We start from the raw sequence: 15,639 nt of genomic DNA on the forward strand, positions 1-15,639 counted from the left end.
ATGCCGTTGATCGTCAATGATATTCAAAACTTCTCCATCTCGCGAGTATATTTTAACAGGACGTTCTTCATCATCACTATCAAACTTGCCGGTTTCTCGAGCAAGTCTATAATCATTAGAAAAATTTTTGTCTATGAGAAAGCCTGGGATTCAGAAACCTCTTCAGATAACCACCAATAACATAGCCACTTGGTCGCTAAATGAGAATTATTTTTAAAAATTTTAACAATCTAATCATTAAAAGAAGTGAATTACAAAAAACTTTTTTGAATAACATTGTTGAAAACATGTCTTGGGTTATTCGACTTTTTCTTGAAAATGATAAAGTCTTATGAAAAATTAAAAAACTGAAGAAAATTTTAGAATCAAAGTATCCATGATATGAAATTAAAATTAATCAATCAACTAACATATAAAGGACTTCTGTGGAAATTAAAGGTTGGATCACCCCCATTATCCCCCAGAATGATAGAATCACCTTCTATTTACCATTTTTCAATGCTCTTATCCATCCTATAGAGTGTACCAAATTTGGTATTTCAAGGTTGTAATGTTGAAAATTTTGGGCTCTACCTTGCCACACCTCAGGAAAGCAGCTTGGGTCGGAAGAAAATTGTTACAGTTGTTTACACAAAGTTTACTCAGGTGAAAACTATATATAGGGTTACGCTGAAATAATACATGAAATTTATAAAACTTCGCGTTGAATTTTATATTTTATTCCAATTTCTTCAACATACTGGGTGTTTCTAAATGCATGTGACAAATTTCAGGGGGTGATTGCTCGTATTAAATCAAGATGAGTCTGTTCTATAATAAAATTTCCTCGGCTCACCCCTTTCCAAGATATCATCCTTAAAAGGTTGTGACTAAAATTGAGCGTTTATTTTTTTTTTCTAAAATTTCAATGAAGCTAGAAACTTGAAATTCTGTAATTTTCGTGTACTCGCGAAGAACTAAGCATGGGTATTTCATACACTATTCTTACTACATTTACAGTATTTATTATGAATTTATTGGAAAAATTATTTTCCCTACAAGCTAAGGAAAAAATTCAAGAAAAACATATATTTTCCAATAGGACAAGTTATAATTTTATTTCATAGAACTTCATCTGGAGAAAAATATTTGATATGAAATAACGTAAAGATACTAGTTTTACCTCCGTATAATGTAACAGGAATATTGAATAGATGCCCGTGGTTCTTAACTAAAACCTCAATTTTTGTCACCACCCAAGGGTGATATATCGGAAAGTGGTGAGCTGAGAAAATTTTGTTATAAAAGACCCATCTTAATATCATATGTGCAATCACTTCCTGAATTTTGTAGTATGAACTTAGAAACACCCCCTGTATATCAGAAATATGAATCTTCGAATCTGTCGAAGTGATGACGGCATTAATATTTTTTTCAAATCGGAAACTTTAGAGAAACCAACGATAAAATTAATAGAAACGGAAATAAATGAATTTCAGAAATAACTTTTAAATTAAGTGAACATTATATTAGAACAAAACTATTCCTTATAGGAATTGTTCAAACTGTACCCCGTTCAGTATTTGACATAGGGACAATGGTAGACTTGATTTACAGATTTTGCGATCATCTGCGAACTTTTGCTAGTAATTTTATGAGGAAATTAAGTTTTTAAGCATTCAAAAACTCATGTTGATACGTGAAATTACATTATATATACCTCCGTCTACATGCGTGCAAAAAAAAAGCTTTTAAAAGATTTCATGATACCCAATGGGATAATCATTCTAAGACTTTTTTATTTGTATATTTTTCAAGTTACCTCGGATAATTTAATGTTGTGGTTCTGTAAAAGGTTATGTAATTATAATAATTTTCTATTGTCATTAAGAAGTGTGAAAGGTCATCGTCATTTTGCATAATATTTTCCAAATTTTGATTGATAAAACACTGATTGTTGAGCTTAATAATCTTAAAAGAAGAATCTGATTGCACTCCTTCTGAAATTGTAGAAATTGCGCGAAATGTAACTCAAAACAGTATCACTTAAAAAATTATACGGAAAAAGTTCTTATTCCATATTTCTCAGAAAAGTCTAGACAATGTAAATGGAAATCATAAACGTATTATCCAATATTGGAAATTATTTAAAGTTAAACATCGAGATGCTACGCTCGGGTCTTCCATTTTCGCATCTCGTACCCAAAAGTATCATTTCATGCATTTGTATCATAAATAACTCTTGTCTGTTAAATTCTAACGAAAGAAATACAAATCAATAAATTGATTTACTATACCATTTAAACAAAACGTTGCCTCTTTTGGATACTATACTATTGAGAAAATTTGTAATTCCATCACAATGCCTCATGAATATTTCACAAAATTGCAAACGTCGGTCCAGATCTTCTCCTGAGTGTTCGGTTTGAACTATGTATGGGTGCACTTTTTCTTTTTTTAAAAAACCTTCCTCCCAACCAACTATTGTTGTAAAGCAATGTCTGTGTATGAGACTTTGAAGTTTATCGTCGTAAATTACCATCATTGGAGTTTTTATCATCTTCTTATGGGTAGAGTTATACCTATAATATAATATAAATTTGGTTAGGTTTGACGTTAATTGTAAGACTGACACTGAAAAGCATTTGGTTTATTGGAACAATTGAGAAAAATGCTACAACAGATATTTTCACTTGCTAGTTTGATGTTTTAATTCTTTTTTTACATAAATCCAAAATCAAGTTTATTTTCTTTCTATCGATTTGTCGATCGATATTAGCATTTTTTCCAGAAATGGACATTGTATGCTTTATGAACTTTGCTCATTACTTTATCATAAAACTCTTATATTCTAATTATTTTATGCGATTATATGCACCCTTATTCCAAAATTGTCTTTTAGATGTCCTTTGCTCACTCCTTTAAGGAGTGATCATTTACATTTATATATACTATTTATACTAATCTTTCAATACTTTTGAATACCGTAGATATGTAAACCGTAAACCGTATATTCTAAAAAATGTATTATTAACTCGATGTTTATCTAGAAACCAACGAGCATAGGCCTGTCTTGCTGGATAATCTCCTCCTTCCATGACATGCACTTTCCATTGTGACGCTATAAGGCAGAATCTTGGAATCTTCATTCAAATTCAAAGAAATATTCTCCGTAGACTCCGAAAGTGTATAGAATTGCAAAATGCCCTCTTCTAACATCTATTATATATATATATATATATATATATATATATATATATATATATATATATATATATATATATGTTTTTGGTTTTATTTGTCCTTCGGATAATATACTTAAATTTAATAATAAAATAAAAAACGAGGCGTCGTATAAGAATTTATTTCATGTTACAGCATTATTTCATCAGTCCCGAATTTTTTGCATCGAGTCTAGGAACACTTTGTAAAATGAAAAATATATAAAAATAAAAACTAAAATATTTTGCCAACCAACAAATCAACACGAGGTCTACCAACCACAATCAAAATTCGTTACTTCATTGAAATAATATTTTATTAACATAATAACCAATTCAAATTTGTGACAAAATGGTATACGCCAAACTAGGAAATTAAACAGAGATTGTGTAAAATTTTTAATTTCGCTTTTGAATATTCATTTTCCTAATTACTTTAACTTACTTTGACTACTGGAATAGACACCCGAGTACTCCAATTTATTTTGAAATTAATTCAAATGCAAAAAAAACGACTAGCCCGACCATCGTTTTGGCTTAGTTCCATATATAACTTACTCGGTTATAAACAGCGCCAAATTGCCAGAATGAAACACAATTCCGAATGTTGTGATGTAGATAACCGACCAACACTGTTTGTAAAATTAATTTTATTAGCAATAATAAATAATTTGAAATGAGCCTCTTGTTATTATGAGGTTTTTAGTAGAAATCTTTAATACAGGGTGCTGTTTCATTTTAGGATTTATCTTCAGTTTGATGTTAACATTTTCAGAATATTTTTGAGCATTATTTTTGATTTATATTAGGCAAGATATTTACAAGTATTTCTCTATTTACGAGGGTTACCTGAAGAATTATGTATGCGTGAGATATCCTTGCGTTGACTAACTGCCGTGTTTCTTCATTTTGGACCAAAACCTAATTCGAATGAGCATGATAAATAACTTCAAAACATAAGAGACCTAAAATAAAAATGATTTAGAAACACAAACATATATAGAGGTCTAAGAAATAATAAATAGTTCTGTTTTAAAAATAATATCTCCAAATAAAATCTTGTTCATTCGCTTTGCCTTAAGGGCTAAGTCTGGAAAACGAGGCGACAGTTAAAAAAACTGAATCGGCCTAACTCAACAAAAAATTAAATTTTGACTCGAAATTTCTCCTCTACGCCATGGATTAAATTGTCTAGGCTTAAAAAACAATGTTACTATTTTCGAGGTCTTCGCTTAGCTCGCCTTAAATACTAACCCTATTCGGGGTAGCGGAGCGCGTTCATCGAAGTTTGTTAAACGATTTTTGTTGGGATCGCGGTGCGACTCTGCTTGCAATCATATCACGAAACTGACTCCAAGCCGGTCAGAAACTCTCCATTTTCTAAGAGATCTTTTCATTGATTAAGATCCCCCGTGCAATTTGTTTTTTTTGTGGCATGTGAAACACATAAGCACAATATCGTACATTATTTGATAAAATTCGTTACTTTGTTAATGAGACACTGTTCGACAAACATTAAACTATTTGCAGTCTTGCGAAGTTAATGCTTACATTTGTTTTCACGCGTGAAATAATTCCTTCTCTTCCAATTGATCTTCAATAGGTCCATGTTTGACTACAAGTACTTAGGTCAAAAACATCAAATAGCTCTTCATTATGGTCTAAATACTCGATGGTCAAATCAATGATTGTGGTTAATGAGAATGTCAACATTTCCCGTTATTCTATGTTAATATCTTTTCCAAACTAGAAGAAGTTGAAACATTTATGAGGGACACCCCAGAGAAAGACATTGCCGGAGTTTGTCGAAGAGAAGACATCATAATTTAGAAGTAGATGATGTAGAGGTTATAGATTCCGAGTTCGTATTAATCACACAAAAACACATGTTCGACGGGTTTTTACTGTGATCAACAGCAATGTGGTCTAATATTTGGATGTGTTGAGAAAATATAAAAATTTTCGAAAAAACTTTTTACTAAACGCAATTTTGGTTGGCGGGGCACCTAAAAAAATTGCTGAATTGCTCAACCTTGAGCATCCAGAAATGTACAGCGGACATTGGCTGTTGGCCAACGCTGAGACTGATAACAATGTTATAAAACGGCATGGTGAATGGAGGAGTCCATTAGTGGCTGAAAAATATGTGGAAGAGTCCGTCGAAAGCAAAAAGAAGATAGCAAGAATAAAACAAGGAGATGAAACTTTTGTACAATTGTTAAACCAAAACCACACATCTATCAGCAGTATTGAAAATAAAGAAATATATCCAGTAATTCCTACAATGAATGTTTCTGGTAACAGTAGTTGCACCATTACTGTTAACATTCAAGAATTAGAATGAAAGTTTAGTTATTGATGTTGTTTGATTTTTTATTTCTAATTATTTTAAAAGCGATTGAGAGAATTTAAAAGTACTGTAAAGTACAAGGATACCATGAAGTGCCATATGCCGGACTCAAATTAGTACTGTAAAGTCGACTTTACAGTACAGTATGAAAAAAAAATCATTTTTTATATGACAAGAATATGTGTTATGATCACAAAATCATTACTCTTAGGTCGAAGTCCAAGTAGTGCGTCAGACAATGTAATTGTGAGTGTTGTTATTTAGTACTGTGTATTCAATATTACCATTTCTAGAAATCACAAATCATTAATACTGAGACTTGCTATAAGAACATGAAAATCATGTCAATATTCATATCAATTTCTTGAGGCTTATAGTATTTTTAAATCGAATGAAGAATAAAGAGATGTATAAATGAAGTAAACTCAGCGTATATGGCAAATTAACAAAAAAAAACGACTGACACCACTCTATTCTCCATTTCATAATTAGTAATACAATGGAAGCAGACGTTCTTGGAGTTTGGAACAACTTTGTTAGATACATTTCAGACTTCAGGAAACTCAAAAGCTCCAAGTGCACAATTTATATAATACATGTTAGTAAGCCACATATTCTGTATAGTTCTGAATCAAAGTAAACCCAACTATATTTCTACGAAATAATCCAATTAGTAGGATGTGCAGCGAAATATATCTTGGTTAATTCGTTCGTTTGAGTTCGTTTGTCAGAGTACTGTGTTTTGATGATGCATTTTGTAATGGGCAACGAACGAATTCTCCTCAAAATTTGCGACACTCTTAATTTCTCATACATGATTTTTTATTTGCTCAGCTGAAATTATTTGTAATTGAGTTTGAGAATGAGACATTAATGAATAAATATTATTTTCCAGCAATCAGAAAATTTTTTGTATGGATTTTTTCATTTATCTTTATCTAATGCTATTGAGTGGGATTTCTGATTTGTTCAGCTAAAACTATTTGAAACTAAGTTTGAGTGTTCGATAAAAAGAGATTTACATTTATTGTTATTTCCATATATTTACAGTTTATCCTGTCGATTAGGATTATTTCAAATATAAAGCATATTTACTTCCATTGATTGACGCTTCAATATTCAATTTATATTTTAAATGTGCTGTTCAATAATTTATGTTCGTAGCTCACAATCCGAGTTCTAGTTTTTTGCGCCGTCTCGAATATTATTACTTAACCTCTTAAGCCATCCGTATCTACAATTACAAGTCGATTCCCAGAATTTCTTACGCGGTTGCCAAACTCTCAATACTTTAAAATATGAGTAGGTAGTATGGATGCCCATACAGTTTCTGATTCCGCTCTCATGACGGAATGGACCCAGTTCTATATGTTTCTGCCATATTAAAATAATAGAATGGATATAAATCAATACTTTTTGCTGGTGTCTTGAGAGATAACCTTCACCATGTTCCTCATACACATTTATTCAGTCAGTTCCTTCATTTTCAACACATCGCATAGCCTCGATGACTATGTACCGCTTTTCACGCATCTTTGCACGCAGATTCATCTCAAAATTTGCTCAGCACTATAAGGTGAAGGGATAACTAATTTTGTTATCCCTTACCAGGGATTTTTGGATATTTATTAATGATGGGGATATTGTATACCATAACTAATTTCTTTGTAGCGTAAACAATTCTTGTTACTTTGCATTGTCTCAGTTTGGTTTTCGAGATACGTCCATAAGCACTCAAGACATTTTTCTAAGAAGAGTGTCAGACAGTTCTCGAATGTATTTCACTACTACTCTCTTTTCAAGTTTCCACATACTTTTCATTAAGATCATCATCATTTTCATCACCATCTCCTATTGTCATATCTTTGTTATATCTCAAAGCATTCTATACTTCTTCATGTTGAAGCGAAATAGTCAATGGCTCAATTTAAATTTTGGGATGGGCTTATAAAAGCGTGATCTACGTATCTGAACAAGTAAGCCCTCAGAATACACCTGGATGCCATCAAGTTCTTAGGAAATGATGCAAAATTGAGCATACTAAACTCCCATTGTTCTTCATATAACTCTGTCTCTCTCTCTCTTATCTGGGGTCCGTCGCATACTGGAATTGCTGGAAATGAATGTGCAGATCGCCATGCCAAAGAAGCCACAGAGAATCCTCCTAAAGTCCCAGTTCAGCTTGCCAATGATCTGAAAACTAACTTCAAAAACTTCATTCAAAAATCTTGGTGTGATATATGGAGCAAGAGTACTACAGCATTATATAATATCCATCCATCTACTTCTCACCTTTCCTTAAACTTTTTGTTGGAGAGTATCTGTGACAATAAGAAGACTCCGCATCAACCACACAAAACTTAGTCACGGCTATTTGTTGTCGTCAGAAAGTCGTTTCTTAAATATAAATCATTCACGTATTGTAATAGATTTTGTGACAGTCCTTTATTCAACTTATGTATCATATGATTGTTTCTGTGTGCCAATGATTAGCGCTATCGGGGCACGTTAAACTGAAGTGAAAACAAAATCCTGTGCGACCACGATAGAATTCGAGAAGTTACTAAACACGGTGGCTTATTATGGTGCTTTATCACTATAGGTGATCGGCATATTGCTGTTGGTTTAATTTACGTTGGAAATCATAGAAAATGATCCCACAAAACTGTTCGCGATTTAATTCCATTTTTAGACCAAAATTAACATTCCAAATATATTTTTACAATTCAAATAGAACTCGTAAGACAATAAGTTCTCACTACGTCCAACATTAAAAATGTCAAATAATTCAAGATTCAAGATAATTGAACGACGTTTAGCATATGTATCAAATTTTATTTACATTGGTGAGTTGTCGGTAGCCAAATGATGCAACTCACCCCATCGTGATTTCAGATGAATGAATTACCAATAATCCATATGATTGAAAATTAATTAAATTTTTGACGGTTTTCCAAAACTTACTGGAAGTTTCGATTTTCCGTGACTAGGGCAATTGAAAATCCGGAGGAATGGAATTATCTGGATTTCCGGGAATAACTTCATTCACGGACGTCAGGATTACATTTGTTTCAAAGTTCTATTATTGATGTTCTATTGCTGCTATCGGTTTGATGATAAAATGTACAACGTTGGTTCATAAATTGATAAAAAGAATTCGAGGAAATTGTTCTCTTGATGTTTGCTCGATATTCATTTAGTTTTATTAAGGTTTAAGTTTGACGTACTTGAAAAGTAGAATTGTGCACGTGATAAAGTTTGATAATTCATCTCAATATAAATCATATTATTACCGAGACCTATATAAAATACCAAAGTTTTGAATTCTCCATTTTTTCCTATTTTTTTATTCATTTTTCTAGATCGATTATAGTTTTATTCCAATGGATAAATCAAATCTCCTATGAGTTCCGTGGATCCAGTGACAGAAATGAAATAGCCATCGTCCTGTGCAATGGTAAAAATTTTCAAAAAATCAGTTATTCGTAACATTAACATTTAAATTCAATTATCTATCTAACAATAAACGTATTTCTGTTCTAAAAAAATCCATATCCAAAGAGTATCGTAAACTAAAGTATCACGGCAAGTTTAATATGCCATTTTCATTATACTTTTTTAACAAAGCTGGCTAATGCTACTAAACTAATCAGAAGACACATTTTAACTAACAGCTAACGATTCAGAAACAATTCTACTTCCATTCTCTCGTGTTTTCGGAAGTTTTTGCACATATATTCTCATATTTTTCATTATTTCAACTCCGTTAAATGCTGGCTTATAATTCCTTAACATAATATACGAAGGTGCTATAACACTACATTGGGCTAGAGAGTTAGTAATCCTGACATCTGAACGAGGAATAGATTGTGATCGATGTTTCTCAATCTAAGACTTTTTTCGATGTAAAAGAGAAAGACAAAGTAAAATAAACGAATTTCATACTAAACTGTTATAGAGAACCAAAGCGGAATCGACTAACATCCACCCGTGGACAGCAATCTTATAAAATATTTTCTCAGAATGTCAGCAGATGGAAAAAAACTCCAGCGTGGGAGAAATTTCTATTTCAGATTCCAAATATCAGAAGTGTTAGTAGTAGTTTCAGTCTGTGTTGATATTCATTGAAAGTTTCAAATATAACTCCCATTACTGCCGATCCAAAATAACAAGCAGATAAGAAACAAGCATACAATCAATGTAGAAAATGTACCATTAAAATGTTTTCGAAGATCTTATGGTGAAACAATTTTCAGGAACATATAAGATACTAAGTACAAAGTACTCGAGACGATGTGTGTTCAGGATGCATAGGACTGAGGAACTAAACGTTTGAAAAGATGAAAAGATTGAATAATTGCCGATTAAGATTATCCACAATCTAGGAACAAAAGCTTTTTTCACTTTGCTAATGTCTTTGTCTACCAATAATGTCTTTTATTTCCAAAAAATTATGTAATTTCCCAAAGTTTTTAATAGAAAAGCATACTTTAGAAAACGATTCCTTAACAAATTGAAAAGTTTGTGTTTGTAGCCCCCACTTCTAATTGAACACTTCTACTGTGCAAATTTATTGCTGGAAAGACAGAGACAGATTAATAGCTGCAAAGGGATGGCAAGTGCAATATTTCCAGCTTTCCAACAGCAATTTGGAGCGTATTGATACAATAAGGCTGATTGCGGATAGAATTGTGACACCTCACTGATGGACATGGTGTCAAAATTATTGGTTTCTGCGCCTGAAAATGTAAAATTTGTGGAGGTAATGCTCCCTATCATCGGACATTCATGTATACCAGCTCACTATGAATTTGTCAATATTGATAATTGAAAATTGAAGTTATCACTTAGCCAGGGGAAAATATCGTTGTTTTGATACTGTGTGGAAGGTGGAAACTGATTGGAAACTGAACTAGCGAAGCACTACTTGCGTAAAAGGGACAAAATTCGATAGAGCGGTGGTATTCCAAATTTAATCATAGTAAGAGATTTATTCCAACACATTGAAATATAATCCGTTGATAGAAAAAAAAACTCCCCAATGAGTCGGCTATTTCTAAAGCCCATTTAGAGAAAATTCGCGAAATTAAGATCCTGAATTTTTATGTTAAAATATGTTATGTTAATATCGAACGTTCAGGAGCCAAGAATATATGAAATGATGCCGTATGCGAAGAAATTGAACAAAGGAAAGTCTAGATTCTCACTTTATTGTTGCATTTTTCGAAAAAATATTTTATACATTGATTTGTTTGTGCAAAAATCCTTTATCTTCGCCTCAATGCTTTTCATAATAGGTAAACTTCTTTAGTTATTCCAAAATCATCCATTTCTATAATTCATATCAATTTTTCAATTTTATAACTCAAAACTCATTGTCTGTTGGTTGAAATATCTGCGTTCCAAACTAATGTATTGATGTTATTACAAAAGTAGCTTATTTGAATTATGCTACATAATAAAAAATATGTTATTTGTTTGATATAATTTCTTTAGTATCACAATTTGGCTATTAGACTGAAGCGTTACTCAAAAGTTCAGTTCGATCTTCACATGTAACAAACTTGAGAGCTGAATACAATGGAACATGTACATGAGTTGCTCCAAGAACCAGAGAGAACATTCCTATGTTTTTGAATATTTTTTTGCTCAAATATTTTCCAGAACCAAATTATAGAATAGTAACTTCTTTTCAATTCTTTTATGCGTTCATCAGCTTCTGTTTCAAATAGCTTTAACTCTACTGCTACTGTCTTTTATTGTCGATGGTGTAACATGGCAGTCCGCGCAAACAACATCAATAGCGAAAGGAATTTCCAGAAATAAAACAAGTAAAGGGTGGGTTGTCACCTTTTCCATATAAATTGCCTACTGAGAACCATCTCACCAAACAGTGTCAAGATACATTCTTAGTAAGCTAGTTAATAATTTCAAAATTCCCAGCAAAACTCAAAATATCAAAAATATTTGTTGCATTGCACAGATGGGAAATGAGAAATTGAATTGTTAATATTCACAAGACCAATAAGGCTTTAGCTTAGATCTAATAACCCATCTGAAATTATCATATACTTTTTTTTGTCAACTTCAACACAATTATGGCTATTTTTCCTATATCTTGAATATCACTTCTGAACAAAAGTTGCTGGATGGAGCTATAAAATACTTTTTGAGAAACACCAGCGTCTAATTGTTTCAATTTTATGTGAAAAGTATATCTGATAATACTCTCGAGCGAACTTATTTTCTTCTAGTGTACATTCCATTATATGATGATTATATGATGTTGATCTATTGTAGTCTTATGTAATTGGTTGAGGATGTTTTGTTTTGTTTTAGTGAATCCATGAAAAAATATTATCATTCTATAGTACATTTACATTTAAAGGTAATAAAACTTAATGGGAAGATATAAAATAATTTATTATGGTCCGTAAGCTAAGTTAAAACACGAAAAAAATTCCATGTTGTATTTCCCGGTTTAAGAGTCACAAAATTGATGAAGCTCGAGAAGGTGGATTTCATGTGACAAGCTTCTTTACGTCTTCATCCACGTCTCTCAAATGCCTACTCTCCCTCTAATGAGGCTCTCACTCAAACGAGTCTTTTGCACCGAAGCACACTGGACCAGAATAAAATTGAGCGTAGACCCGCATTTGGAATAATTCCTCGATAAAAAGCAGGCTTCCATGAAATATTTCATGTCTCACTTCGTTACCAACAATAAAAAGTAGCAATTCTAGAAAGGAAGGATAAGGGATTATTATGGTAACGAGCAGGATACATCGCGATATGAATAAATTTTTTGCAGTTTGAGGTGTTGATGAAAAATTATCTAATTAGAACATCCAGATTTGTGTCTTTTAATAAACTCTCATTTACACGGGTGAAGTAAAATTACATATTGCCATAGGTGAGGTCTATCTGGACTAGAAATTGGAAAACTATTTTCAGTATATCGAGGTTCGATTTATTGAGGTGATTTCTGACTGACTTCGCTATATAGATGTAAAGCCTCATGATAAAATATGAATATACTCAATGTAATATAGAAAAAAAATGTACCCGTTTCATTAAAATATTGTACATATACAACAATACAATTTACGCCAATTAACATTGCTATTTTTTGAGTATTTAAATGAAGAATTTTAATAACAAACATAAAAAAAACAGGTAGAATTAAATAATTACGTAACCAGAATAAGAACAATCCTTGGTCATTATTTCACAATAAAACAATTGACTCAAAAATCAGATACATATTGAATGTGTGAAAAAAATTAAGCCGAGCTTTGAAAAAAATCGGAAATTGTTGTTTGTCTACCTGAAAACGACACTTTGTTAAATTCATCATCCAATACTGTAATAGATTGGATTGCCCGATCCCTCATTACAGTTTTCTTTTGCAAGAATTTCCGCAAAATAGTAATAGCACATCGAGCATCACGAAGTGTGGGATCTGAATCCGGTTCCTCGACATGACAGTCCACATTGTCCTCGCTGTGATCTTCTTCTGCGTCTGTGGAAACGGATGCGATGATGTCTGCATCGCTTAACTCCCCGCATATAGCCAGATCATCGTCAAAACTCACAAATTCCTTGAAAGTCAGCTCTTCAATGTTTAAGCTCTTTGTAGTTTCGCTCTATCGTGCAGGAGTTTCATCTACATTAAGAGGTGCATCAACAGCCTTACCATCCTCTTCAACTGTTCCTTCACGATCTTGATCCGTTTAAACCCGCATTTCTTGAAACAATTCTCAATGGTTTTTTCCGTCACATTTGTCCACGCTTTTGAATCCATCAACATGGCATCAAGCAAATTAATTTTTGTCAGATTTTTCTCGTCGATGTCAAGGAGAAACTGGCGCATCACTTCTCTCCTGTAAAGAACTTTAAAGTTTTTTTATTATACCTTGATCAAGAAGCTGTAGTTTTGATGTGCTGTTCGAAGGAAGGAAATCAATTTTTATGTTTTTGAAGATCCCCATGAGCTGCATAATTGTCTATAAATATGAGAATTTTTTTTTCTTCGCATCTCCTTGTCTAGGTTCGTTAACCATTTTCCAAAAATGTCAGATTTCATCCAAGATCTTTGGTTTGATGTGTAGTCCATTGGTAGGCTTTTAACCCCTTTGAAACATCGAGTGTTTTTTGCTTTTTCCAATCATCAATGGCCTAAGTTTCACAGTGCCGATTTGGTTTGCTGCAAGAAGTACTGTAACTATCTGCTTGCTATTTTTTCCACCATGACACAAGTCCCGTTTGAATGTTAAGGTTTTGTCCGGTAAGCATTGATAATAAAGTCTAGTTTCATCAGCGTTAAATATATCTTCAGGATTGTACCCTCTTGTTAGTTCAAAAAGTTTTTTACTCCACTGTATACACACATTATCTTCTATTATCTTTGGTTTACCGAGCTCTTTAGCGAATTCTGTTGCTTTTCCCTGTAAGGTTGGACCACTTATCGATAAGCTTTAACACTGCTTTAACCACTTCATAACACACTCGTCAATGTCTTGGAACTCGAGCTCTTTAAACCTCTTTGATGACGAACAAGCTTGATTTTCACACTTCTCCCTATTTTTCAGAATTGTAGATAGGGTGTTCGTGGGTATTCCAAACCGTTTCGCGATATCACAGTTTTTTTCAACCCCGCCATTTACGGCTTCAACGACTTTCAGTTTTTCTTCATAGGAAAGGGTTTTGCGATTTGCCATGTTTTGAAAGTCAAACTGAAACGTAGTACGACACAAGACGAAATCTATTGCACAACTGTTAACAAAAACTGAAACAAACTGGAAACAAATGTGAGTGGGGTAGTTACAGGCTTTTTCGACTGAGCTTCGATATGTAGAGGTTTACCCACAAAAATTTCGTTTTGTAGAGGTGCGGTGTAAGCTAAGGAATTTTGGAAAATTCGATATATCAATAACAAAAGATTCTATTTTTGCTATAAGTTACAAGGTGTTACGTTTGAGGAGAAAATGAAAATGAAAGCTTCAAATTTCCGTATACGAAAAAGAGAATAATCGATATTGAATGGAATCCAGAGATATTACATCATATTATAAAATATTATAGAACTGTTTCTTCTAACGTATAGTCAGCTAAGAAGCGTTGATTCAGCTATGATTTTCACACAAACTTGTCCATAAATCTCCAATGATTTTGTATAAAGTAACAAAACCTAATGTCACACTGTTCAAAAAATATGAGTATTTAGATTTCGGTATTATATATAGAAAATTATATGTTTGTTTCATAACTCAGTTTCCCAATATTTTGTATAGTTGAAGAGTATTTCAAAATACGGATTTCAAAGACCTATAAACCGAAGTATACTGTGAGATTGGTACATCTTGTATATGTACAAAGCTCCAGATCCTATAATTTTTTTTCAATCATCTCTGGTTCTCCTAGTTTACGTTGAATAGAAGAAAAAGATGAATCACATAATTTGTAATAATTTAAGGAACAAAATCCTTTATATTATGAACAGAAACTTATAGGGATTGGGAATAAATTACCCAGTCTCCCTGCTTAGGAGATTTTTTGAGAGTTCTGGCATGAAAATTTCTCTCCTGTCGACCATTTCCTGGTCTATTTTTCTATTTTTGGAATTATATCAAGTGCCCGACTGTCGAGTCACTTGGACCAACAAAAATAATTCTCAGACAACAGTGCGACAACTTGACATGTTAGAAGATATCTTGAGAGAGAAGAGAATATGGAGTGAAATAAGAGGAATTAAGACGAATTTCAGATGACAGTCGTAATTTAATGTTTCTTGTAGCAGTCATTTGCAATCCCCCGAATGTAAGTAAATGATTACTGGGAATAAAACGTCACCGAAACGGTGTTGTTTCACAATTTGATAAAGATATCTTGGAAAATGTTTGATAAATTAATTCAAATCTATTTCCAACAAGTAAAAGCTAATGGACATGAATTTGAATATTCACCAATAACAGTAATGATTATTTAATAATAATAATTTAATAATAATTTAATTTTTTTAATGGATTTGTCGTCTTTAAACCACTCAGCGAATGAATGAAACATTATAAGAGCAATATTTCTCTATTA

General features: G+C 32.4%; 1 protein-coding gene across 1 annotated transcript in view; it reads left to right on the forward strand.

Moving 5' to 3' along the window:
* The window catches only part of LOC130452448 (leucine-rich repeat-containing protein 24-like), a 176,690-nt gene that overhangs the window by 122,482 nt on the left and 38,569 nt on the right, over window positions 1–15,639 (forward strand). The window lies entirely within an intron of this gene.

Source organism: Diorhabda sublineata, chromosome 1 (assembly GCF_026230105.1).
Source record: "Diorhabda sublineata isolate icDioSubl1.1 chromosome 1, icDioSubl1.1, whole genome shotgun sequence".
In the NCBI taxonomy this organism is placed as follows: domain Eukaryota; kingdom Metazoa; phylum Arthropoda; class Insecta; order Coleoptera; family Chrysomelidae; genus Diorhabda; species Diorhabda sublineata.